This window comes from Muntiacus reevesi, chromosome 12 (genome assembly GCF_963930625.1).
Source record: "Muntiacus reevesi chromosome 12, mMunRee1.1, whole genome shotgun sequence".
NCBI classification, from domain to species: domain Eukaryota; kingdom Metazoa; phylum Chordata; class Mammalia; order Artiodactyla; family Cervidae; genus Muntiacus; species Muntiacus reevesi.
In genome coordinates, this window is record NC_089260.1 from 54240473 (window position 1) to 54264565 (window position 24093).

The following is a 24093-nucleotide window of genomic DNA, read 5'->3' on the forward strand; positions in this document are numbered from 1 at the left end:
CAGTCAAATATAACCCTTAAACAACTAAATAGATGCCCTACACAAAGGACCAGAGATCTCTAAGTTCTCAGAACGGTAGAAATCACAGCTTAGCCACCAATGACCTTCAAGTGACGAAATCCTTCATGATCCTTGGCTGCTGAAGTCCCCAGCTGCGCGGGGACAAGGCAGGGAGGCAGCCTCCGATGGCAGCATCGGAACCACGGAGTTGATGTGAAATAAAACCACTCGTCTGTGAAGGTTTTACTTCAGCTTGGCCTTGCCCTTTGCTGGAGCATTTCATTGTCATTCTAAAACCTCAGAGCTTTATTACAGAGTTTTCACCATCACTAAAGGAATATTCATGGCACCAGATTCCACCGCTGTCAGAGACAGTATTTATGTCCATGAGAAGATAAAACCGTTGTAACAAGGGAAAATGTCACAGATTTACAAGCAATTAAACTTACAAGGCAGCGAGTGGACGTGCATGGGTTTCACCTTGGGAGCCCTCTGATCCAAGACCTAGCGTGAAGGCTGAAAAATCTGTCCTTCATAGTTCTGGGGACAAAATATCACTTCCTCTCCTGCAGCCTCTCCTCACACTACAAGGACGGGGCTGGCCAAGGATGAGGGCCTAACTCAGAACTGGCTTCAGTGTTCTTGAAACTTCCACACAAATTCCAGGGCATGCAGTCGATAGAAAATCATACGTAAACCTTTCTAAAATCTGAGAAATGGGAGAAACAGAAATTGGCTTATTAAACTAACTGTTCACAGTCATAGAAATGAACATGTTAGTGGCTCAGTCATGTCTGACTCTTTGTGACTCCATGGACTGTTCCTCTGGCTGAGGAACTCTCCAGGCTAGAATACTGGAGTGGGTTGCCATTTGCTTCTCCAGGGGAACTTCTTGACCCAAGGATCAAACCCAGGTCTCCTCATTGCAGGCAGATTCTTTACTGTCTGAGCCACCACGGAAGCCCTATAAAAAGAAGCACATACAGTCCCTCTCCTCAAATCTCTTCTAAAGACTAAAGAGAACACAATGCATTATGGAAAGAAAGGGGACTATTTCATCGAATTCAAAAGTGAACTGTGAAGGATGGCACATTCTGTCTGGAAATCTCATTTTACTAGAGGAGTTCTATACTAGATATATGACTTGAAAGCATCATCTGGGCCCTGAAGGGACTGGGAATACAGCAAGACAGTAAAATAATGAAGACAGTCATGGAGTAACTCTGGGGAGGTGAGGAAATCTGGTCTTTCATATAGACTCTCTGAATATACATATGCAGGTAGTGAAAGAAACGTTTTAATGGAAAAACAGAAAGTTGTGATATCCCTTACTATTAACTATGAAATTATTTGTAATCCTAGCATACTCTACCAGGTATAAAGCAAGTGAAAGTGAAAATGTTAATTGCTCAGTCATGTTCCACCCTTTGCTGTAACCCATGGACTGTAACCTGCCAGGCTCCTCTATCCATGGGATTTTCCAAGCAAGAATATTGGAATGGGTTACCACATCCTCCTCCAGGGGATCTTTCTGACCCAGGGATCGAACTCACATCTCTTACGTCCCCTGTACCGGCAGGCAGATTCTTTACTGTCTAAACATTTTCCTACTGACAGTTTATTCATGTTTATACCAATTTCCTTGATTTTTCAAAAAACTGGCACTGGCCCCTAGAGACCAGAGCTTTGGGTGTAGTAAGAACTTTGGGACTCAACTGTCTTTTGAAGCAGTTTTCAGCTGCAGCTTTCCTCAAGCTGAGATCACTGGGACATCAATATGTAAAACAGGCAGACGCAGAGGGTCTGGGCCGGAGCAGAGCCTCAAATCCCCAGTGCGTGAAGAAACAGTTTGAAAACCACTGACGAAGGTGAAGTCGTTCATTCTATGATGCACTCAGGAGGTGCTGGTCCCAGCAGAGGTCTGAGGTCTGGTCCTGGAGCCAGGAGGAGCAGGAGACAGAAGGGCTTGTGTCCTGGCTCTTTCTGTGTGAGACATGCTACTCTGAAGTGTCACTGTCTCTCAGGCACCTGCCTGCTCGTTTGCAATGCTAGGATAACAGTTCCCCCATCGCCAAGTGGATGAAGTGAAAGTGCTTAGTAAAATGTGTAAGTCTGTATGAAGAAAGCAAATGGCTACTGCTGATCAGGAGCCTGCAATCAGAGGGCTGGGAACAAAGCCCGTGACCTGCATCCCTGGTGGGGGACAGGATACTCATTCTGGCCCCACAGTGAGGACAGAGCTGAGGGACAGCACTGTCTCTTCAGGGCCATCATGTGATAAACTCACCTGAAGGGGATCCTGTGGTCAGAGAAGCCTTCAGCAAATCTAATCTGTTGAAAGAATATAGTTTCTAAGAAGGAAAAACACCTTTACTTCCAAAGGCTGAGAAACATTGAGCACAGCAGAACCATCACATCCAACACACTCTGGCAAATCAGTAAGGATGGGGCTTCCCAGGCAGCACAGTGGTTAAGAATTCCCCTGCCAATACAGGAGATGTGGGTTTGATCCCTGGGTTGGGAAGATCCCCTGGAGAAGGAAATGGCAACCCACTCCAGTATTGTTGCCTGGAGAATCCCATGGACAGAGGAGCCTGGTGGGCTACAGTTCATTGGGTTGCAAAGAGTTGGACACGACTGAGCACAATCGAGAGAGAAGGATGGATCTGCAGCCAAACCAGGGCTGGAATCCACCTGCTTTGTTCAACAACTATGGGCTGTGAGAACCTCAGGAGGTGATGCATACGGGGGACTCAGCATCATGCCTGGCCCCGGGAAGTGCTGGGTAAATGCCAGGCACAGCCACAGGTCCACAGTCTCCTACTTGTGCCATATCACGTACTTCCCTACACCCTGCAGCTTTCAGTCCTCTAGCACACCCGTGTCTTCACTGCGAAATGCTCCAGCCCCGAAATGCACTCGAGAGCATCACCCTCTCTGGTCCTCACGACCTGGGAGGAGACTGGAACCTGAAGGAGGCCATTTGTATGCATCACAGCAATAAGGCACAAGTAGAAAACAGAAATTGCACTCTCTGTGACATACCCTCAGGACAACACGGCTATCCTCCTCACAGACATGGCTAAGTGCCAATAAAGTCACTACTTATTAGTTTAAAATTTAAGAACACTTCACGGAGCACTTCAAAAGTGGGTTTCAATAGCACTAAAAATAAGAGATCGATTGGATGCAAATGTCTAATTATCAAAAAGTGCTCTGGAACATAGTCGTACTTAATATTAATAAGACACTCTGCAAACACACATAATGTCAAGTGTCATTAATATAGTACAATGAGAAACCCTAAAATGCTGCAGATCTGGCATAAAGTGTCTTCTTCAATTCCTGTTTCTTAATGGGAGATTTAAGGTCACGGGTTTACACAGTTTTTCTCAATCATACTGAGTATCTCTTACTCGAATGCTTAGTGACTGAAGGATGTTTAGAATAAAAGAGCTGCTCTCCAGCCCCCAGTGAGGCACCTGACTTCACTCACTCCTGGAGGCCACCTTAGATGGGCGGCATGTCCCGCAGTGAACTGAGCCCGGTACACAACTGACGGACACCAACGCCACGTGTGCAGGCCAGCAGCGCTCAGGGGATGCAGCGAGGAATAAACAGCTGCACAAAAGCAGAATGCAGCACATTACATAACAGACACAGGTCCTGGGCCGCTGGCCCTGTTAACCCCTACGTGGACACAGCCTATATCTGCAGACACGGCACATCTGCATAGCAGCAGACGGGAAAATCACAACCACCCTCTACACATGCAGAACATCCTCAGTTCTGTTAAAGCCCAGAAACTGTTCTCAGGGCTCTATCATGTTAGAGGCTGTGCTGGGTTCTAATGACACATTGACTTAACACAGAATTCCCGCTCTCACACCGCTTATAATCTATGAGAAACTGGTAGAGGCAACTTCCTGTAACACAAACCAGATCAATAAGTGCCTGTATGTACTCAGGTGGGTATCCCCGGTGGCTCAGTGGTAAAAGAATCCGCCTGCCAATGCAAGAGACATGGGTTTGATCCCTGGGTCGGGAAGATTTCTGGAGGAAGAAATGGCAACCCACTCCAGTATTCTCACCTGGGAAATCCCATGGACACAGGAGCCTGGTGGCCTACAGGGATGGCAGAGAGTCAGACTGAGACTCAACAACAAAGCAACAGTAACAACACTTCCTCAAAGAACGACAAAAGGGCCTGCCTGCACTCACAGATCGAGGCACCATGAGTACACGGAACATAAGTTATTAATAGATGCAGATTTAGGGATAAGACGGGCCTCCATACAGGAGAGGAACCCTGATCCGGGCCCCACAGTGAGTGGGATCTTGATCCAGTTTCTGCTTGAGTTTCTTGCTATCCGTGGGTCTGTTTTACCTCTCGGAGGAGATGCTGTAATCTTCCTCTTGACTGTGTTCCCACGTGTCTGTCTAGATGTCAGTCTATTATGGACATTTAAGGACTGACAATTGCTTTCCATTCTGTGTTGGTGCATAAAATTGTTCTTTTCACGGAGGGCTTCCTGGGTTGATAAATAGCTTCTTCCCTCTCCAGGAAGTTCATCAGGACACAGAACTCCTCTAATGCAGCAAGGAGGACCTGCAGTCTCTTCTCGGATTTCAGCCCCAGCCCACGTCCTCCCGCTGTGCCGTGCGGACACCAGGGCGGGCTTGTATGGCACTGCTGTTAGTAAACAGCAAACAAATGAGAGCCTGGGCAGTGTTATTTATTTGTTTTTAATTGAAGGATAATTGCTTTACAATATTGTGTTGGTTGCTGCCATGTATCAACATGAATCAGCCATAGATATACCTATGTCCCCTCCCTCTTGAATCTCCCTTCCACCTCCCACCCCATCTCACCCCTCCAGGTCGTCACAGGCACTGGTGTGAGCTCCCTGAGTCACAGAGCGATTTCCCACTGGCTGTCTATGCTACACATGGTAATGTCTATGTTTCCATGCTACTCTCTCAATTTGATCCACCCTCTCCTTTCCTGCCCGCCGTGTCCACAAGTCTCTTCTCAATGTCTGTGTCTCCATTGCGGCCCTGCAAATTGTTTCATCAGCATCATCTTTATAGATTCCATAAATGTGTTAGTATGTGATATTTGTTTTTCTCTTTCTGATTTACTTTTTTTTTTTCACTTTCTTACGTAGAGCTTGGGAAGTCTTTGCATTAAGGGACAAATTTTATATCAGGTTGTCATGGAACTTGAGAATCATATAAATACTTAAAGCAAAAGATAATTTCAAGACTAGTGATAAATGTACCTGGTATATATTTAACTGTGAAGAAATGTGAATGAATGACTGGCAAAAATTCTTGGGTTTTGCTCAAAAGCCTCTTTTTTTTTTTTAATGGAAAAAGTAAGTTTTACAATGGGCCTCAAAGGAACTCCCAGACTCTGGGAGACAGGAATTGATAAGGAATTCCAGACAAGGAAAAGCTCACAAACTCTGATGAGCAAGGTGTGTGGGGAACAGGAGGAGAGAGATGGACACTGACTTTAGATGAAGGTGGGTAGCCCAGTTGAGAGGTGGCTTTAACTACCAAGTTTCCCTGGTAGCTCAGCTGGTGAAGAATCTGCCTGCAATGCAGGAGAACCCAGTTCGATTTCTGGGTTGGGAAGATCCTCTGGAGAAGGAATAGGCTACCTACTCCAGTATTCTTGCCTGGAGAATTCCATGGACAGAGGAGCCAGCCTGACCGGCTACAGTCTATCAGGTTGCAAAAAATTGGACACGACTGAGTGACTTTCACTTTCACTCTGACATTTATAGGTAATGTCAGACGTAACCAGAAAGGTAAACAGAAAGAAGGGCTTCCCTGGTGACTCAGCGGTAGAGAATCCACCTGCCAATGCAGGAGACTCGGGTTTGATCCCTGGGTTGGGAAGATCCCCTGGAGGAATAAATGGCAACCCACTCCTGTATTATTGCCTGGAAAATCCCATGGAGAGGGGAGCCAGCAGGTTAGGGTCCATGGGGTGGCAAAAGAGTCAGACATGACTTAGCGACTAACAACAACAACCAGAAAGAAACAAGATTTGGGAGCAGGAAGTAACAAGAGGAAAACAGGGCTTCAGAATTTTCTGCTTACTAAGTGGACTGGTCTGAGAGCAAAGACTAAGGCAAGATGACAAGCAAAAGCAAAGTTAGGAATGGAGCTGTTTGGTGACAAAGAGATGACAATACCAATGCTCGGGCACAGGGAGGGTCTGCAAGGTTTGATGCCTCTGTGGGCATATGGGGTAAAGAACCATGAGTCCCGTTGGTCCAGAAGAGTGTCCTTCCACTGACTGTCCTGGTAAAGCTGCCTCTCTTTGACCAAGGATGTTGCTGAGCCCAGCTCTAAGTCTGTCTTTTGGAGCATCAGGCCCATGAGACTCAGGTAAAGGCAAGAGATCAACATCTTAGGCGCGGATGAACCTACAAGAGTAAGTCTGTTTCCAAAAAGACCAGGTGAGAGAAACAATTTCACCTCCTCTGCCAAACAGGAGAAAGCCCCCAAAGAAGAAACTCAGATTAGGAGGATTTTCAGGTTTTCTATTATATCTATGAACACAGTACCTAACAAAATAACAGAAATGAATATTTAATTACATTTTTAAAATTTAGTTTTTAATTGGAGGAAAATTACTTTAGAGTGTTGCATTGTTTTCTGCTGTACAACAATGCAATTCAGACATAATTATACATATATATCCCCTCCCTGTTAAACTTCCATCCCCTCCCCCGACCCCACACCTCTAGGCCATCAGGGTGCCAGGCTGGGCTCCCTGTATTATGTAGTAACTACCTTTATCCTAGGTGCCTTAGTTATGTTTTGGCTGCTATATATATAATATGTATATATTATATATATATATCAAATGCTATAGACTGGGTGGCTTATGAACAACAAATGTTTATTTCCCATAGTTGTGAAGGCTGGACATCCAGGATCACGGGGCCAGCATGGTTGTGTTCTGGTGGGGATCTCTTCTGGGTTGCAGCCTCCCCACTGTGTCCTCACGTGGCAGAAGTGGTGTGGCTTCTCCTTGGAGCATTCTCTGCAGAGGGCACTAATCCCATTCAAGAGGGCCCCACCCTCAGGACTCCAGCATGGCCCGGAGGCCCCAGCTCCTAACACCATCATAGGAGCCACCCAGAGTTCAGCGTAGGAATGTGGGGAGGGACACACACTGAGACCACAGCACTGGGCTATTGAAGAGAGACCAGTGTGTAGACACCCCAGTGCTCAAGGATCACGCGGTTTTGAGCAATTCATGTGGTTTTGAACGTCAGTATTCAAAACACACAAATGCCTTCTCGATCACACTGATGCAGCAGACACCCAGCAGGCTGGAGAACAGACCAGACAGGAGGGTCTGGTCTTCCTCTCTCTCTCATGCACCTGCTCTGACGGCCTCTTTATCACTTGACTTTTTGGCCTCTTCCCTTCTGTTATTCATTAAGGACTTGCTCTGGTTTCCAGCATGCATGCTCAGTCATTCAGTCATCTCCGACCCTTTCATAACTCCATGGAATGTAGCCCATGCCAGGCTCCTTTGTCCATGGAATTTTTCAGGCAAGAATACTGGAGTGGGTTGCCATTTCCTACTCTAGGGGATCTTCTCAATCCAGGGATCAAACCTGCATCTTCTGCACTGCAGCCGAATTCTTTACCACTGAGCCACCAGGGAAGCCCCTGGTTTCTAGGGTCTCATAATATTCCACCAGACAGCTGTGTTCTCTGGAAACTTTCCCACCCCTTTCCCCATAGCCCAATTTCCCTCAACCAATCTTCCCATTCCATTTATGATTCTATCGGTAGGCAATGATATTCAGGTCTGGGGTCTGACAGAAGAGTCAAGGTGGAACTGGGTGTTATACCCAGCGTGTGTCTGGTCACATGGTCACCCTCTGTATGAGGTTAACCTCTTTGATTCTTGTGCCCTTGTCTACACCACAAAGACTAATCTACAGAGCATGTGAAGACTGCAGGGGGCGCTGTGACCCCCGCCCCAGAGCAGGCCTTCCATAGACAACAGCCTTAACTCTGTTGCTGCTCTTTGCAGAAAAGCAACTACATTGACGATGAACTGACTTACAAGGTAACAGTCATTAATAATGAACAACAAGCTATGCACACAGCAACCTACAGAACATGTCTTTCATTTAAGAAAAAAGAATTTTAAGTATGCCAAATCACTTAATTGGTAATACAATAATTTAAATTGCAATCAATAGTGACTTCTTGAACTTCATAAATAAATGTGTGCTAAATCCTCACAAATAGAATCTGTATACTGGGGAACTTTATTTATTTATATGTTTTTTTGAAGATTTTTTTTTTTAATGTGGACCATTTTTAAAGTTGTTATTGGATTTGTTACCATATCGCTCCTGTTTTATGTTTCTTTTGGCCACAAGGCATAGAGGATCGTAGCTCCCTGACCAGGGATGGAACTTGCACCCCCTGCATTGGAAGGTGACGTCTCAACTGTTGGTCCACCAGGAAAGTCCTGGAGTTTTATTTTAGAGAGGGGAATAGCTCTGTTTCTATTCTTCTAGAAGTCTATACAATTTTTATGAGAGGAATAAAACAACTGAAATCCCAGCTGCTATTTCCAGAAGTTCTCCCCATCTCCCTCTTCTTTTCTAAAAGGCAGCGAGCCAGGTCAGGTTCTCGTTGGCCGCCAGCTCTCCCTGGCCCCAGGAGACCTGCTCAAGGTCAGCCTTGCCAGTTTCAAGGAGCCACGGGACAGGCCTGGTGGAACCTGAGCTCGGAGTCACTCGCCTCGCAGAGAGCTGATGTGGGAAAAGGCAGAAGTCAGAGATGTTGGCAGGAAAGGGAGATGAGTCATGGACAAGAACTAGATTCCTTTCTGCAGATGACCAGCTTTGCGAGACACTGAGATGGAGAAGAAGTGATGTGGAAAGCTAGCAGGTACGCCCGGTCAGGGCCACTTAACACACAAACCAACGTGCAAGGTTGTGTTTGCTGCCAGCAATCCCAAGTCCCCAGCACACATGCTCTAAAGGAACAAAGCTCCGTCCCGAGAGATTTTGAAGAAGGCGACTTTCGGGGAGAAAACTGACTTTATCAATTACTTAAGTTTGATTAAGATAACAAGCAACTATAACCAAAGGGAACATTATAACTAACTTCCTGAATTTCAATCACATGAATATTGCACAAAGGTTGGTGGCTGTGTGTCCCCCAAAAGGTGACTCACATACACATTACACAGGAGCTTCTAGGCTGAAAACACTCAACAGTTTGACCCAAAGAACACGATAAGGTCATTTTATGCCTGCCTTTTCTTTTTTAGTTTCCTTAAAGAAGGGACCACTTAAAAAAAAAAAAAAAAGATCCATCTTCTACTTTAAAAACATAATAATCTTAAATGAACACATCGAGGAGTGGTGAAAAATGTTAATAACAATAATAATACATATTCTTCATAAGGCGGCTTATTTGGCATTTGTAAACTCAGAAAAGAACAAAGTTTTAACAAACTTTACATGTGAAAATAGCCTAAAACAACTGAAAACATCTGGACAATCAGACAGAAACTATGCTTTTCATAGCAATCTCTAGAATACTTTTTGTCTGTTTCTAGTTGATCTAGGAGAAAACTGATACAAAAACAATTTAAAGTAACTAGCACACAATGACTTGGCATTATTTGAGAATTAGACACAGGGGCTCAGAGCTAGACCTTACAACCTGGTGACACTGTCAGTGACTGACAGGGTTGACTCCTTTCTCATCTCCCTGATGCAAGACCTGGCCAAACAGTAATACTGACAAAGCTCAAGACGATGACGTCCGCAAAGGTAACTCACTAGCACCTCCAGGGAGCATATCCAGGAGGGAAGAAGAGGGGCCCTCCTCTTCCAGGCCTATGCTTGCCCTGACACTTCCCGTGGCTGTCATGTGACCTCCCCCAAATCCTTAGGAGTGTGCTTATATTCTTACTTGGGATGTGGGTAACTGAGGCTGGAGGTAAAAGTCACTGGCAGGGCCGGTAAGCTGAGGAGCTGAGGTTATACCTGTGTCTACTCCACCTCCCATGCCTGTACTTTCCTGGTTACTGGGCATGTGTGTTCAGTCCTGTCTGACTCTTCGCAACTCTATGGACTGCAGCCCTCCAGGTTCCTCTGTCCATGGGATTCTCCAGGCAAGAATACTAGAAGGTACAGCCATTTCCTCCTCCAGGGGATCTTCCCGACCCAGGGATCAAATTCACGTCTCTTCGTCTCCTGCACTGGCAGGCAGGTTCTCTACCACTTGCGTCACCTGGGCAGCCAATTCCCTTACTGTCAGGAGCCAGCTGTTGGGTGGAGGGGAGAGGGGTGATGCAGGGAATCATAAGAGGGATGAAGACACCCCTTGTTGCTGGGGACTTGTCCTGCTTTTAGCACTTGGAAGTCCCATGTTCCAGAAAACTCTGCACTTGAGGGCAAATCAAGAGGGGTGGGTTCCTAGAACAAGTGGAGTTGGGAAGACAGGCTCTGTTGGAGGCAACCTCCATAAAACCCACCTGTGAGCAGGTGCCTTTCTATGACCTGGGGGCTGGGAACAGGAGATGCTGAGTTTCCTCCAGCCAAAAGGAGCCCAAGGCTTTCATGTCATAGCTTCTCACATCTGGGATAAGGTGACATGGTGATAACATTGATGGATTTCAGGGTAGATCACTGATACGTGTTGTTGGCTTTTTCTTGAATCTCTCCACACATTGCAGAATTCCACTAGACAGAAGCTGATTCTTATCTGTCAGCCTGAGTTAGATGCTGAGACTGCTGGAGGCCAACACTATCTACCCAATAAAGTTTTGCATGATACAATAATAAACAACTATAAAATGCATGGTATGCTGTCCAGGTAAAAAGGTATGTTACATATGAATGCTGGAAAAGAGGCTGCAGGAAGGCTGGCAATGAAACCAAAGCACGTGGTCACTCGGGGACATGGACACCAAGGCTCAAACTTAGTGATTTCATAAGGATTGCTTTTCACCACTTGTCAGGTCCCTGCAGACCTGTGTTAACCAGACAGCTGTCTTTCTTTCCTAAATATTCCCAACCTCATTTGGTGACACTGGGATCTCAGTCCCTCTGTCAAAGCAGAGGAAGCCCCTAGACACTGACCTCTGCTCACCCACTTCCTCAGCTCCGTCATGAGAAGATGCGTCTGGCTATAGGAAGCTTCCACGCTCACCACCAGGAAGGAAGCTGGGAGTGGAGTGGATGTGGGACAAAGCACCCAGCAATGTCCTTCATGTTGCTGTGTTAGTCTTCAGTTGCACAGTCATGTCTGCTTCTGCGACCCCATGGACTGCAGCATGCCAGGCTTCCCTGTCCTTCACCATCTCCTGGAGCTTTCTCAAACTCATGTCCATTGAGTCGGTGATGCCATCCAACCATCTCATCCTCTGCCGCCCTCTTCTCCTTTTGCCTTCAGTCTTTCCCAGGATGGACACAAACATTCCATCCTCCGATACCTGCCCGCCCCAGCCCACCCTGGCCTGTCCCCTGGCTGGCATCGAGGCTCTGCCCTCTTGACATGACCTCCCACGGGACGCTGTCCTGCAGAGATCTCTGTGTCCCAATCCCCAGGGCACCTGCTGCTAGCCCCACAGCATTAGGCCAGCCAGAAAGCAGCACCTCTTTCCCCAAGTACATAGTGCTTCTCACTGTTCATTCATTTCATTCTGTCTTCAAATTCATACACTTCTAGATATCAGGGAGATTACTAGTAACCAATGATATGACACAGCCCTTAAAAGACTGTAACTGCCAGTAGATACGGCAACAACATGGAAACCCCTGAGAAAGGAAGTCATCATTACTGTTATCAATATTTTTGGTGCCGCAGGACCTCAGTAGTGGGATGCCTTTTTTTTTGCTTTTTGCCAGATAGCAAGTATCTGAAGCCTCTGTCTCTCTGTCTTAGTGCGATACTGACATGGGTTTCAGAGAGAATCAATATCTTCTGCTCAGAATGGATCAAAACAAAGCAGTTGACTTACCTGAGAGGGGAATGAGTGTTTGCCCAGTTGCAGGCAGGAATCGCAGGGAATCCTCGCTCCCTTCAAGTACTCTCCACTGCACGAAACAGCTAAAAATAGAGGCAAAAAAGAGATAGCTATTGCTTTTCTATTTGACAAAAATAGCCAGGCGATTAACTGTACACAATAACAGAAAACGATAATTCTTTTAAAACTTGGTCAATAAACTTGAAAGAAAACAATAACAAACAGGGAGGCAAACCAAACTGTGTTAGTCCTTATATAACCATCTCATTTACAAGCTCAGTGTTCTTGCTTTGACAACTTTTTCAAGGACATATTTAACCACAGCAAGTATAAATGTGGTTGTTGTTGTTTAGTCCCTAAGTCGTGTCCAACTCTTTGCAGCCCCATGGACTGTGACCTGCCAGGTTCCTCTGTCCATGGGGTTCTCCAGGCAAGAATACAGACTGGGTTGCCATTTTCTTCTTCAGGGGCTCTTCCCGGACCAGAGATCAAACACGCATCTCCTGCAATGGCTGGTGGATTCTTTACCACTGAGCCACCAGGGAAGCCCTGAAAATGTGCCTAAATTCCATCAAATGTAAAAGGAGAGCAGAAGGCCTTAATCATAGTAAGGTCAAACAGAAGTGTTATATACCAAGCCCAGATTTTACAGGCTTCTCTTTAATGACCATGTACAAAATAAATGACTGAAGTAAATAAAAGAGCTAATTAAACAAATAAAAGAGCCAACAGGCATCCAATAGCAGATGATAATTCCCGGCAATGCAGGCAGTTCCAAAAGCAATCCCTGAATTACTAACAGCACAACAATAAGGAAGGTATTTTGAGATTCCTTTAAGATGCGTTTCTATTTCTTATTTATTTCTAAAAGATTTTTTCATATGGACTATTTTTAAAGTTTTTATTGAGTTTGTTACAATCTTTCTTCTTTTTTTTTATGTTTTGGTTTTTTGGCCACAAGGCATGTGGTATCTTAGCTGCCTGACCAGGGATCGAACCTGCACCCTCTCCATTGTAAGGTAAAGTATTAACCACTGGACCACCACAGAACTCCCAATGATGCATTTTAAAATTACTAGATATATTATACATTTTTTTGAATCCCACATGATATAAATCTATCTATAAAAATACTCTTCATGCAACAATCTAGTGTGCATCCTGAGAAGCAAAAATAGGAGGAAGAAAAGATGTGACAGTTTCCGTTCATGATATTTATTACAGACCACAGATAAGACAAGTGATACTGAGCGCACGCATGCATGCTAAGTTGCTTCAGTCGTGTCCGACTCTTTGCGACCCTATGGACTGCAGCTTTCCAGGCTCCTCTGTCCATGGGATTTCGCAGGCAAGAATACTGGAGTGGGTTGCCATCCCCTCCTTCGGGGAATCTTTCCAACCCAGGGATCGAACCTGCATCTCTTTTGTCTCCTGCATCTGCAGCAGGTTCCTTACCATTAGCGCCACCTGGGAAGCCCCTAGAAAAGCCTAAAGTCTCCAAAAACATTTTCACAGCCCAGGCATGGAGTGTCAACCCTGCAATATTTATCGATTGCCAATGACAGACTTCCTTCAGTGCTTTTTTAAAAAAAAATTATTTATTTATCTAATTTAGCTGTGTCGGGTCTTAGTGGCTCTGTGGCATGTGGCATCTGAGTTCTCTGACCAGGGACTGAATCCAAGTCCCATGCATTGCAAGGCAGAGTCCCAACCCTCGAACCACCAGGGAAGTCCCTTCCTTGGTGCTTTTGATACCACAGATGCCCAGGGGACCAGCCAGAAAGCCACCCACACGTACAACTCTGCAGCTCTTCCCTTCCCGGCCTGGACAGACCGTTCCTCCTTTCTTTCCACTAGAACTTTCAGACCCTAATCACCTCAGTTTTTCTGTGGAACATGAAATTCTACATGGAAGGACTTTTCATTTTTAATCTGATTATCATTTTTCCTACTGTGATTATAAACCTCTAAAAGAAGAAGTTAGAAAGCATCACTTAGATAATGTTTTACTTTTAAACTATTATATGTTTTATACTCTAGTTCAAGCTCACAGACCTATTTTTGATAGGTCAGAAGTGTCATTATTCATCAATAAAGACCTATGGAATTATAAGAACAAAATGTTAAAGTGCCTCAGACACTAATTTTTACTTCATTATCTCAGAAATACAGATTCCCCTTCTTGTAGTTAAGAAAACTTAAGATGTGATTCATCTGAAGATAAAAGAGCAGATTTTGTTACTTTGCAACAAAATAAATAACAATTTATTTGGTGCTATCAGAATAGAAAAATGCCCCTTTAGTGTATGTTAAAAGGTCTGCTGGGATATCATAGTAAATCACTACACAATAGTCACACACCGTTATATTAATGTTTACATCTTTAACAAGTTCCTTCTAGACACAGAAAGTCTCAGGAGCCAAACCTGAGAGTCAGCATCAGATAGAACCACTTCCCACGGCTTCCCGTGACACAAAGCCTAACAAGATGCTCACAGGGAGGTTCATACGGAGTACGTTTGACAACAATAATTTACTTTTAAGACAGTAACTTCTTAGAATGCTCTAAGGCCAAGGTAATTTAGGAAGTGTTTTATGAGATTCAGAGAAGGAAAGGGGAGAGACAGGGATGGGATCGCATCAATTAATTCCTCCCCAAGTGTGGGTAGAAGGTTACTTTCCACATCTGCACAAGGAGCAGGTCAGGCAAAAATGAAGAGGCAGGAGGGTTCCGGGCAGGTGAGGAAGAGCTAGGCCAGGAACTGGGCCATGCCCTCCGTCCCCTCTACGCAACCTGGTGCGATGTGACCAGGGGCGTGGTTTGCATCATCGGGGCATCCGAAGAGGAAGTCAGAGCTGGCTGCAGGGGGACCCCTCCACGGCCCATCTCACCAGACACAGTACCTCAAAACTGAGATGCCGGATGACAAGGAACCGCATCCAACTTATTACAGACAACACTTTATCACCATAAATGACAAACTTTCAGAATATTCCTTGTTCTTTTTTACAAACCGTTATTTGGGAGAAAGAGTATGCCCCAGGAAAGGATTAGGGAGGGAATGTGCAGGGGCTGGGAGGTATGAGTGGGGAGGAAACCACAGTTAGTATCCTGAAGTTGTCCTCCACCAAAGAACACACTGAACCCCTTGAGCCAGATTATAGCTTCAATTCAAAGCAATTATTTTAACCAGATTCTTAAATGGCAACGTCTGGCTTTTCAGGAGTAGGGAGATAATTCCTGACGGCTTTCAAGATACCAGCAGGCTTCTTCACCGATCCCAGACGCATGGTGGCAGTCAGCCAGCCGTGTGACTGGTGACTCAATACACAAGTTTCTGTGGTCTCCACCGTCTGATACGGTGAGGACATCAATTTTTAAGTCTGGGGGCTAAACAGTGGCAAGGGGGCTCTTCCCCTGTAAACCAGAGCTCCGCAGAGAAGCTGTGCTCTAGATATGCTGAAAAGCAAGCACTTGGACTGCATTTGCTTGAGTTTCTTTAAGCTCAGCCTTGGCTGTTTAAATATCTTCTCCTTCCCAATGCAACATCTTTATCACAGAATTCAAGATTATTTACTGTTTGATTTGCAAAATCATCCAGGCAACCACAAAGAGAAATTTTTAAATGTTGTCAAACATCAGTCAAAGTGGCAAGAACTCCACCTTCTGTGATGTCAACTCCCCAAAACAACATCCCTGTTAAACAAAGCCCGAGTCAAAAATTCCGTCTGGCACAGGCCGAATACACACCTTGCGGTGTCTCTGGAAGAATGGGATATGCGAACATCCTCTACAAGAAAGAGGCTTCACGAAAACTACAGAAGGGGAAACAAAGAGAACCCATCCAAAATGAAGGCTGCACACATCTTTGAAGAAACAATAGAGGTTACTTCTGCTGAGACCCCGCGCTGACACCAGGAGGGCCACTGCTCTGTCCTAATTAAAGTGTGATTCTCCGAACTCTCCTCCAGGGCTCATTATTCAGGAGAGTCCCGACCCGTGCAAACAAAGTCGCCCGGGGAACCAAAACGCACCTCCAGAGACACCTAAATGGATGCAGCGCCGGGCTCCCCCAAACAGCAGAGAAACCAATAAGATTTGCTCCCCAGCACTTGCACTCTAGCATCCAGGTAAAAACAAGATTCCTGCACGAAGAAGCTGGTTGTTTACCAGTTCAGCCTTCTCTGGGAGAGCATATTTGAGATGGAACGCTGGAGGGATGCGTGATATTAACAAAAGCAAGATCAAATTAAGCAGATGACATGATGAGCACGCTTCATTTCATGCATGGCCGTGTTTTGCAGGCGAGATAAAGATGCAAAGTAATTACCATGAGCTGAAACTTTTTCCCTGAGCCCTTTCAGCAGTCGGTGACTGCCCTGCTCTCACAACAAAGACGACAGCCTTCTCCTGGGTGCCCGAGTCCTCCTGTAACGTTACCAGCTAAGCACCTCGGCCGTGGCCAGGACGCAGCGGAGTATTTCTGTATCCGTGTCTCCAATGCAGCATAAAGAGTTCTGTGGAAACCTATCAAACGGGCGAGCAGCGCGGCTGGCAACCAATGAGGAGCGGCTGGGGCGGAATCCGGCACATGCTCTCTGAGGCTCAGCTGTCACCAGCGTTTAGCAGGCTGCTAATCTAATTATAGCTAGTTTGCTAGCACAGAGCGACCGGAGCCAAGCGCAGGAGCAAATTAAATTTTAATAAATGAAACCCCGCAGACAAAATCATCTTGATTTCCTGTCACTGTGAGGATTGATGGGTCACCTTATAAACCAGAAGTGGTTTTTAAAGTGCATTCTTGTTTTTCTTCCAATCTAGAGAAACAAAGAGTGGTTAAATCAATGTATGGTATGACCAGCTTCCTTCAACTTAACAGATTCCAGAGAATATGAAAAAGAATGTGTATATATATATAGGTATAATGGAATCACTTTGCTGTACAGTAGAAATTAACACGACACTGTAAATCAACTATACTTCAACAAAATAAATTAAAAAAAAACTTACATTCCAAAGAATATGAAAAAGAAGATGTATATTTATGTATAACAACCACTTTGGTACAGTTGAAATTAACATGACACTGTAAGTCAACTATACTTCAATAAAATAAATTTAAAAACTTAGCAGATTCCAAAGAATATGAAAAATTAAGAGTATATTTATGTATAACTGAATCACTTTGCTATACAATAGAAATTAACACAACATTGCAAATCAACTGTAAGTGTGTTAAGTTGCTCAGTCATGTATGACTTTCTGTGGTTTTATGGACTGCAGCCGCTAGGCTCCTCTGTTCATGGGATTCTCCAGGCAAGGATGCTGGAGTGGATAGCCATTCCCTTCTCCAGGGGATCCTCCTGACCCAAGAATTGAACCCTGGTCTCCTGCATTGCAGGCAGATTCTTGACCATCTGAGTCATACTTCAGTGAAGTAAATTAAAACAAAAAATAAACACAGATTTCAGCACAGAGGAATAAATAATAAATTCAGTAGTAGGATATTAGTGGTAGTGCTATAAAATTGGAGTTTTTATTTACCCTGATAAGCAATTTGCCACTTATTTGTCCTAAAGTGCTAACTAGTCTCTCAATATAGCTTGAAATCCCATGCAAATTTCCACCCATCCTGAGAATGTACTAATCAAGGTGTCAAAAATCATCACCTTGACTACAGTGATGAATAATAATTCAGAAGCACAAGAGATGGAAAAGGGGCACCAGAAGTCACTGTAAAATAAAAAATTACGGAAATCTGCCCACAGCACAATTTCTTGGTAAAAATAGCTTCAGAAACTGAATCTCGAGAGAGGCATAGGAGAAAAGCATGGTTTCCAACAACCAGGCTATTGGGGTCTGCTATTCCCTGCTGTGTGACATGGGGCAAGTGACTGGATGTCTCTGAGTCTCAGAGGCAATAGTGGGAAGTATCTTGCAGCATCACTGCCGGGAGCTGTGAGCACTCAGTGCTCAGCGTGGACCCTGGCACAGAGCGAGTTCTAAATTAAGCTGTTATTCATAGCAGCTATCTTTTCACAACACCACGGTGTCTCCCTCCTTTCCTGGTACCAGACGACTCTAAAAAGAAGTATCTAAACTTCTCCAGGGCACAGTTTTGTCAGAAACACCATTTAGAAATAATCAATGGGAACAGAATCTAGAAAGATGGTACAGATGAAACAATTTGCAGGGCAGTATTGGAGATGCAGACATAGAGAACAGACTTACGGACATGGGTGGGGGAGGAAGGAGAGGTGGGACGAATGGAGAGAGTAGCATGGAAGCATATACACTACCATATGGGAAATAGATAGCCAGTGGGAACTTGCTATATGACTCAGGGAACTCAAGCCAAGGCTCTGTAACAATCTAGAGGGGTGGGAAAGGGTAGGAGGTGGGACGGAGGTTCAAGAGAGGGGACATATGTATACCTATGTATGATTCATGTTGATGTATGGCAGAAACCAAAGCAATATTGTAAACAATTACCTTTCAATTAAAAATAAATTAAAAAAAGAAGTAATCAATGGTGACAAGCCAAGAGCAGACTTGATGGAAAACAGAACCATTACTGGTATTCACTGTACTAACAAACATTATGTCCCCTACTTCTTTTTGGATATGAACTATTCACTAACTTCAGCTGATTCTATATGAACCAATCTCCTACTTCTTTTTGGATATGTACTATTCACTAACTTCAGCTGACTGTATATGAACAAATCTCAAAAGGAATTGTCGGGAAATGAGGGATTATAATTGTATTTTGTGAATGATTTGTAATACAGATTAAATGGTATTATAAATCTGAAAAGGGTTTCCCTGGTGGCTCAGACGGTAAGGAATCTGCCTGAAATGCAGAAGACCTGGGTTCAATCTCTGGATCGGGAAGATCCCCAGGAGAAGGGAATGGCAACCCACTCCAGTATTCTTGCTTGGAGAATCCTATGGACAGAGGAGGCTCGTGGGCTACAGTCCATGGAGTCACAAAGTCGGATATGACTGAATGACTAACCACATACATCTGAAAAAGTGTTTTCAATGGAGCATAAATTGAGAAGGTCTGATGAGGAGACTGATTAAAACGACACATTTATGTGAAAAGAGCTCACAGCAGAGAGGTCAGCTAGTCAAATGCAACTTTTATCCTTGTATCCATTTATTTATTTGTTTTCCCTTCAAGTCAGTTTTTTCTTCCAATACGTTCCTCAAAATTAATAGTCGTTCAATCATATTAATCAAATCTCTTAAAACTTCTTTTCCGTAATTCCCCCAAATCGGTATATGTTCTACCAATCCAAGTTCCAATCCAATGATAACATGCAAACTTCTGATTTCTGCAACTTTGCTGTGTTTTGGTTTTTCTTTGAAAACCTGTACAAAAAACAGACATGCTCCACCTTCCCTTAGCACATGCATAATGTTTTTTAGGTGCAGTAGGAGCATGTGCGTGCTCAGTCATGTCTGACTCATTTGTGACCTCATGGACTGTAGCCCACCATTCTCCTCTGTCCATGGGATTTCCCAGGTAAGAATACTGGGGTGAGCTGCCATTTCCTTCTCCAGGGGATCTTCCTGATCCAGTGATCCAACCTGCTTCTCTTACGTCTTCTGCATTGTTAGGCGGGTTCTTTACCACTAGTGCCGCCTGGCATTATGATTTGCTGTGAGGAGCCAAATCCTCCCAGAGATTAATTAGTAGCTGTGGGGGAAAAAAATTACTATGGGGCATCCTTCATCCTTCCCTCTTTGGGTATCACAAACTGTATGAGAAATAATCCAAGGGAAGGAATAGCATGGCCCATAAATGTCAGAGCAAAGCACAGAGATTCCTGGTCTATATATCAAAGAGTGAAAAACTATAGAAATGTAGGCACAGACACCAACCGTGAGAAAATATGATAGACACACATTTCTTTAAATGACTGTCCCAGGTGCTACCTCGCAGCAGCGCCGGCATGGATTATCAAAGCACCATCACCATTATTGGGAGTTAAAACTCCAAGAGGAATTGGCTTCAGTGATTTGGCCTAAGGCACAGATCCCTCTGGAGGCTGCCAGCATCCAGCCTGGTACCACTCGCAGGCACTCATCTGGGAATGCCAACAGCTCTGCCTTCCTCTTCACGGAACAGACTGCTGGCTCTAAAAGGGGCACTTTTAAAAAAGCTGTTTGATTAATTTGTCTCATGCCTGTTTGGTGTAAGACATTAAACATACTTTGTAAGAGAAAGAAGCAATAATCCCTTCTTAGGTCTCATCTTTCAACACTGAGAGCCCATATATTAGTTTGAAACTGGGTAACAATTAATTGCTGATCATTCTTTCTTTAAGCTTTGGCTGTGCTGGGTCTTCGTTGCTGTGTGAGGGCTTTTCTCTAGATGCGGCGGGCAGGGTCTACTCTCTAGTCGTGGTGCACAGGCTCCTCACTGCGGTGGCTTCTCTTGTTGTGGAGCCCAGGCACTAGGGCGCTTGAGCTCTAGTAGTTGTGGGGCATGGTGCATGTTGCTCTGTGGCATGTGAGATCTTCCCAGACCACAGATCAAACCTGGGTCCCCTGCAGTGGCAGGCAGATTCTTAACCACTGGACCACCAGGGAAGCCCTGCTGATCATTCTTATTGTCACTCTTCTGGGGGAACCTAGATCATTCTCTTCCAATGATCCTCATTTCCTAGGACTGGTGAAATGAGATGAAACAGCAGAGAGCAAGGAGACATAAGGATTCAGGAGCCTGCAAGGAGGCCACCTCTGGAGATACTGACACAAGGCTTGCTTTGCCTGGGCGGTAGCTGTCACCACATTAAGGTGCAGAAGCCCTGGGTACCCCCTGTCCAACAACCTGAAACAGACTGCATTATCTCTACGCTGATAATCCAGCCCAGCTCATAGCTGCTCGGGGAGGGACTTCCTAGGACCCACCAGCTTGGTGTGGTGGACAGCATGAGTCAGCGATGCCTGACCACAATGCCAAGATGGTGGGTAGTCTCCCAGGGACCCCCTCCCCATTTCCTTGGGCCACCTGCCTGCCATATCCCTCTAGTACAGACTTACATGGTCCGAAGCTCTCCGGCCATTCGTCATTCCAGCCCACCCAGTGGACCACACAGGGCAGTACTCTGGACTTTGAAATGGCTTTATCACAGGTCAGTTTTTCACTGGATCAGCCCAGGGATGCCTGTTTCACTGAAAGTGTACCTGCTTCTCAGGCCTCAGAGTAAGGGATCACGTGGTGGAAGAAGAATAAAAAAGCTTTTAGGTGGAGGCCCACATGTATTTGCTTGTGCTTCAATCGTGTCCGAAGCTTTGCGATCCCATGGACTGTAGCTCGCCAGGCTCCTCTGTCCATGGAATTCTCCAGGCAAGAATACTGGAGTGGGTTGCCATGTCCTCCTCCAGGGGACCTTCTCAACCCAGAGATCGAATCTGTGTCCCTTGTGTCTCCTACACTGCCAGCTGGTTCTTGACCACTAGCACCACCTGGGAAGCCCTTAAGTGTGGGACTAATCCTCAAAAAGATTTGTTGGTCACTTAGTTGTGTCCAATTCTTTGCGATCCTGTGGACTGTAGCCAGGCAGTCTCCTCAGTCCATGGGATTCCCCAGGCAAGAATACTGGAGTGGGTTGCCATTCCCTTCTCCAGGGGAACTTCCCAACCCAGGCATCGAACCCAGGTCTCCCACATTGCAGGCAGATTCTTTACCATCTGAGTCACCAGGGAAGCCCAAACAGACTTACACACACATAATTCACATCTGCTGTGTCTCATTCCCTCCTTCTGGCCTCTAGCACCTGGGGCCAGGGTGTGGAAGGCCCAAGTGCTGACAGCCCGGGGATTCCATTTTGCTCCTCTTTTCATTAAAACCATGCCAAACCTATGATTTCTCCAGTAGTCATGTATGGATGTGAGAGGTGGACCATCAAGAAGGCTAAGCACCAAAGAACTAATGCTTTCAAACAGTGGTGCTGGAGAAGACTCTTAAGAGTCCTGTGGACTGCAAGGAGATCAAACCAGTCAATCCTAAAGAAAATCAACCCTGAATATTCACTGGAAGGACTGATGCTTGAAGCTGAACCTCCAATACTTTGGTCACTTGATGTGAAGAGTCAACCCACTGGAAAAGACCCCGATGCTGGGAAAGACTGAGGGCAAGAGGAGAAGGGGACGACAGAGGATGAGATGGTTGGATGGCATCACTGACTCAATGGACATGAGTTTGAGCAAATACTGGGAGATAGTGAAGGACAGGGAGGCCTGGCATGCCACAATCCAGGGTCACAAAGAGTAGGACATGCCTTAGAAACTGAACAACAGCAACAATATGGTTGTTCCTACACACATACAAAGTGAATTATTATAATCCATGGATATATAATTAGATATTATTAAAATCTGATATATAATAATTATTACAATCTAATACTTAGAAGGGAAGGAAATGGCAACCCACTCCAGTATCCTTGCCTGGAGAATCCCATGGACAGAGGATCCTGGAGGGCTATAGTCCATAGGGTCGCAGAAGAGTCAGACATTACTTAGTGACTACATAACAACAAACAATAATTAGATATAATAATAATACCTAGACATTATTATCTAATAAGAGCTATGAATTAGGTGGCAGAAGTTGTCCTGAGCTTAATAGCTCCCCTTCCATTCTCAGATCATACCAAGTTTCCTGAACTCCACCAGGCATTTTTAGGATTCGAATGTGTTTTCCTCATTGGTAATCTCCATGCTCCCAAAAGAACCCAGGATTAGACTCCCTCTACTGACCATGGGATAATTCCTACAAAACCTTCAATTACAATAAGTGGATTAATGTCCTAAATATCAGCTCTGTCTCTTGAAGTGGAATGCCTACACATTACAATCAAAAGCAGTTTTCTACAGTTGTAAACAGTTCTATAAAGTATCAGTACCAGTTCTGGAATTCAATTCTATGTGTATTGTCCAAAATCAAGACATATAATCTTGCATGAATAAGGCATGTTACTATTTTTAGCAAGAGTTTCATAGAAGAACTTCAAGTATGCATGGCATGAATGTTCATAATTATATTTTAACATGACTAACTTTGAAAGATTAGACTTTTATCCAAACAAATGTGTAACTACAGAACATAATTTGGTATGAAATTCATCTGGGGTCTTTATGAAACTTTTAAAGTCAGTAGAGACCAAAGAGTGAATTTGCATAAACTCTGGGAGATAAGGAAGGACAGGAAGCCTGGCGTGCTGCAGTGCATGGAGTTGCAAAGAGTTGGCTATGACTGAGCGACTGAACAACAGAGGTCAAAGAGTAGCTGTCTTGAAAAGGGCCACAGCAGAACCTCAGAGGTTACACCGTGAAGGATGCTCCTTGGGAGAATTGCATTGCTAGAATAATTCCATCATGTGCTTCTCACCTTCTATCTCATTATTTTTATCTTATGGGCTTCCCAGGTGGCTCAGTGCTAAAGAACCTATCTGCCAACACAGGAGACATGGATTCAATCCCTGGGTTGGGAAGATTCCCTGGAGAAGGAAATGGCAACTCACTCCAATATTCTTACCTGGAAAACCCCACGGACAGAGGAGCCTGGAGGGCCACAGTACATGAGGTGAAGAGAGTAAGACACAACTTATCGACTAAACAACAACAGCCACCTTCCAGCTGGCAACCTTAGATAAGTTACTTAAGTTCCTCAGGCTTGAATTTTCTCATTTGTACCATAAGTGTGAAGATGCTGTGTAATAAAATGAGTTAATATACACAGAAAGCATGTAGGGAGTGCTCAGCATTTTGCAAACATTATTTAAGTTCTCTCCACTTGGCTGATGGCAAAATTAAAACACCTAGGCCAAATGGTATTAATGTAATTAGAAAAGCTGACCCTCTTAAGAAAAAGGACTAGATAATAAAAATAAATAACCATATGCCTTGAGTACAACACAGATGGGAAACGCTATACTGTTAAGTTTGTTAATAATATCTAGAAATTCTGAAACTTATACAGGCCTGACTTTTTTTCTGGGATAATCTGAAAAAACTTCTTGAAAATTTTACAAATGTG

The 24093-nt window shown here is 44.7% G+C and overlaps 1 protein-coding gene across 5 annotated transcripts in view; it reads right to left on the reverse strand.

Moving 5' to 3' along the window:
* FAM110B (family with sequence similarity 110 member B) overlaps nt 1-24093 on the reverse strand; it is a 137292-nt gene that overhangs the window by 51251 nt on the left and 61948 nt on the right. For 4 of the 5 annotated variants that reach the window (XM_065903278.1, XM_065903275.1, XM_065903274.1 and 1 more), the window contains one exon: nt 12032-12120. The gene's annotated coding sequence lies outside the window, so the exon portion shown is untranslated. Of the gene's footprint in view, nt 1-12031; nt 12121-16368; nt 16484-24093 lie in introns of those variants that run through there. The other variant, XM_065903276.1, reaches the window with a different exon arrangement.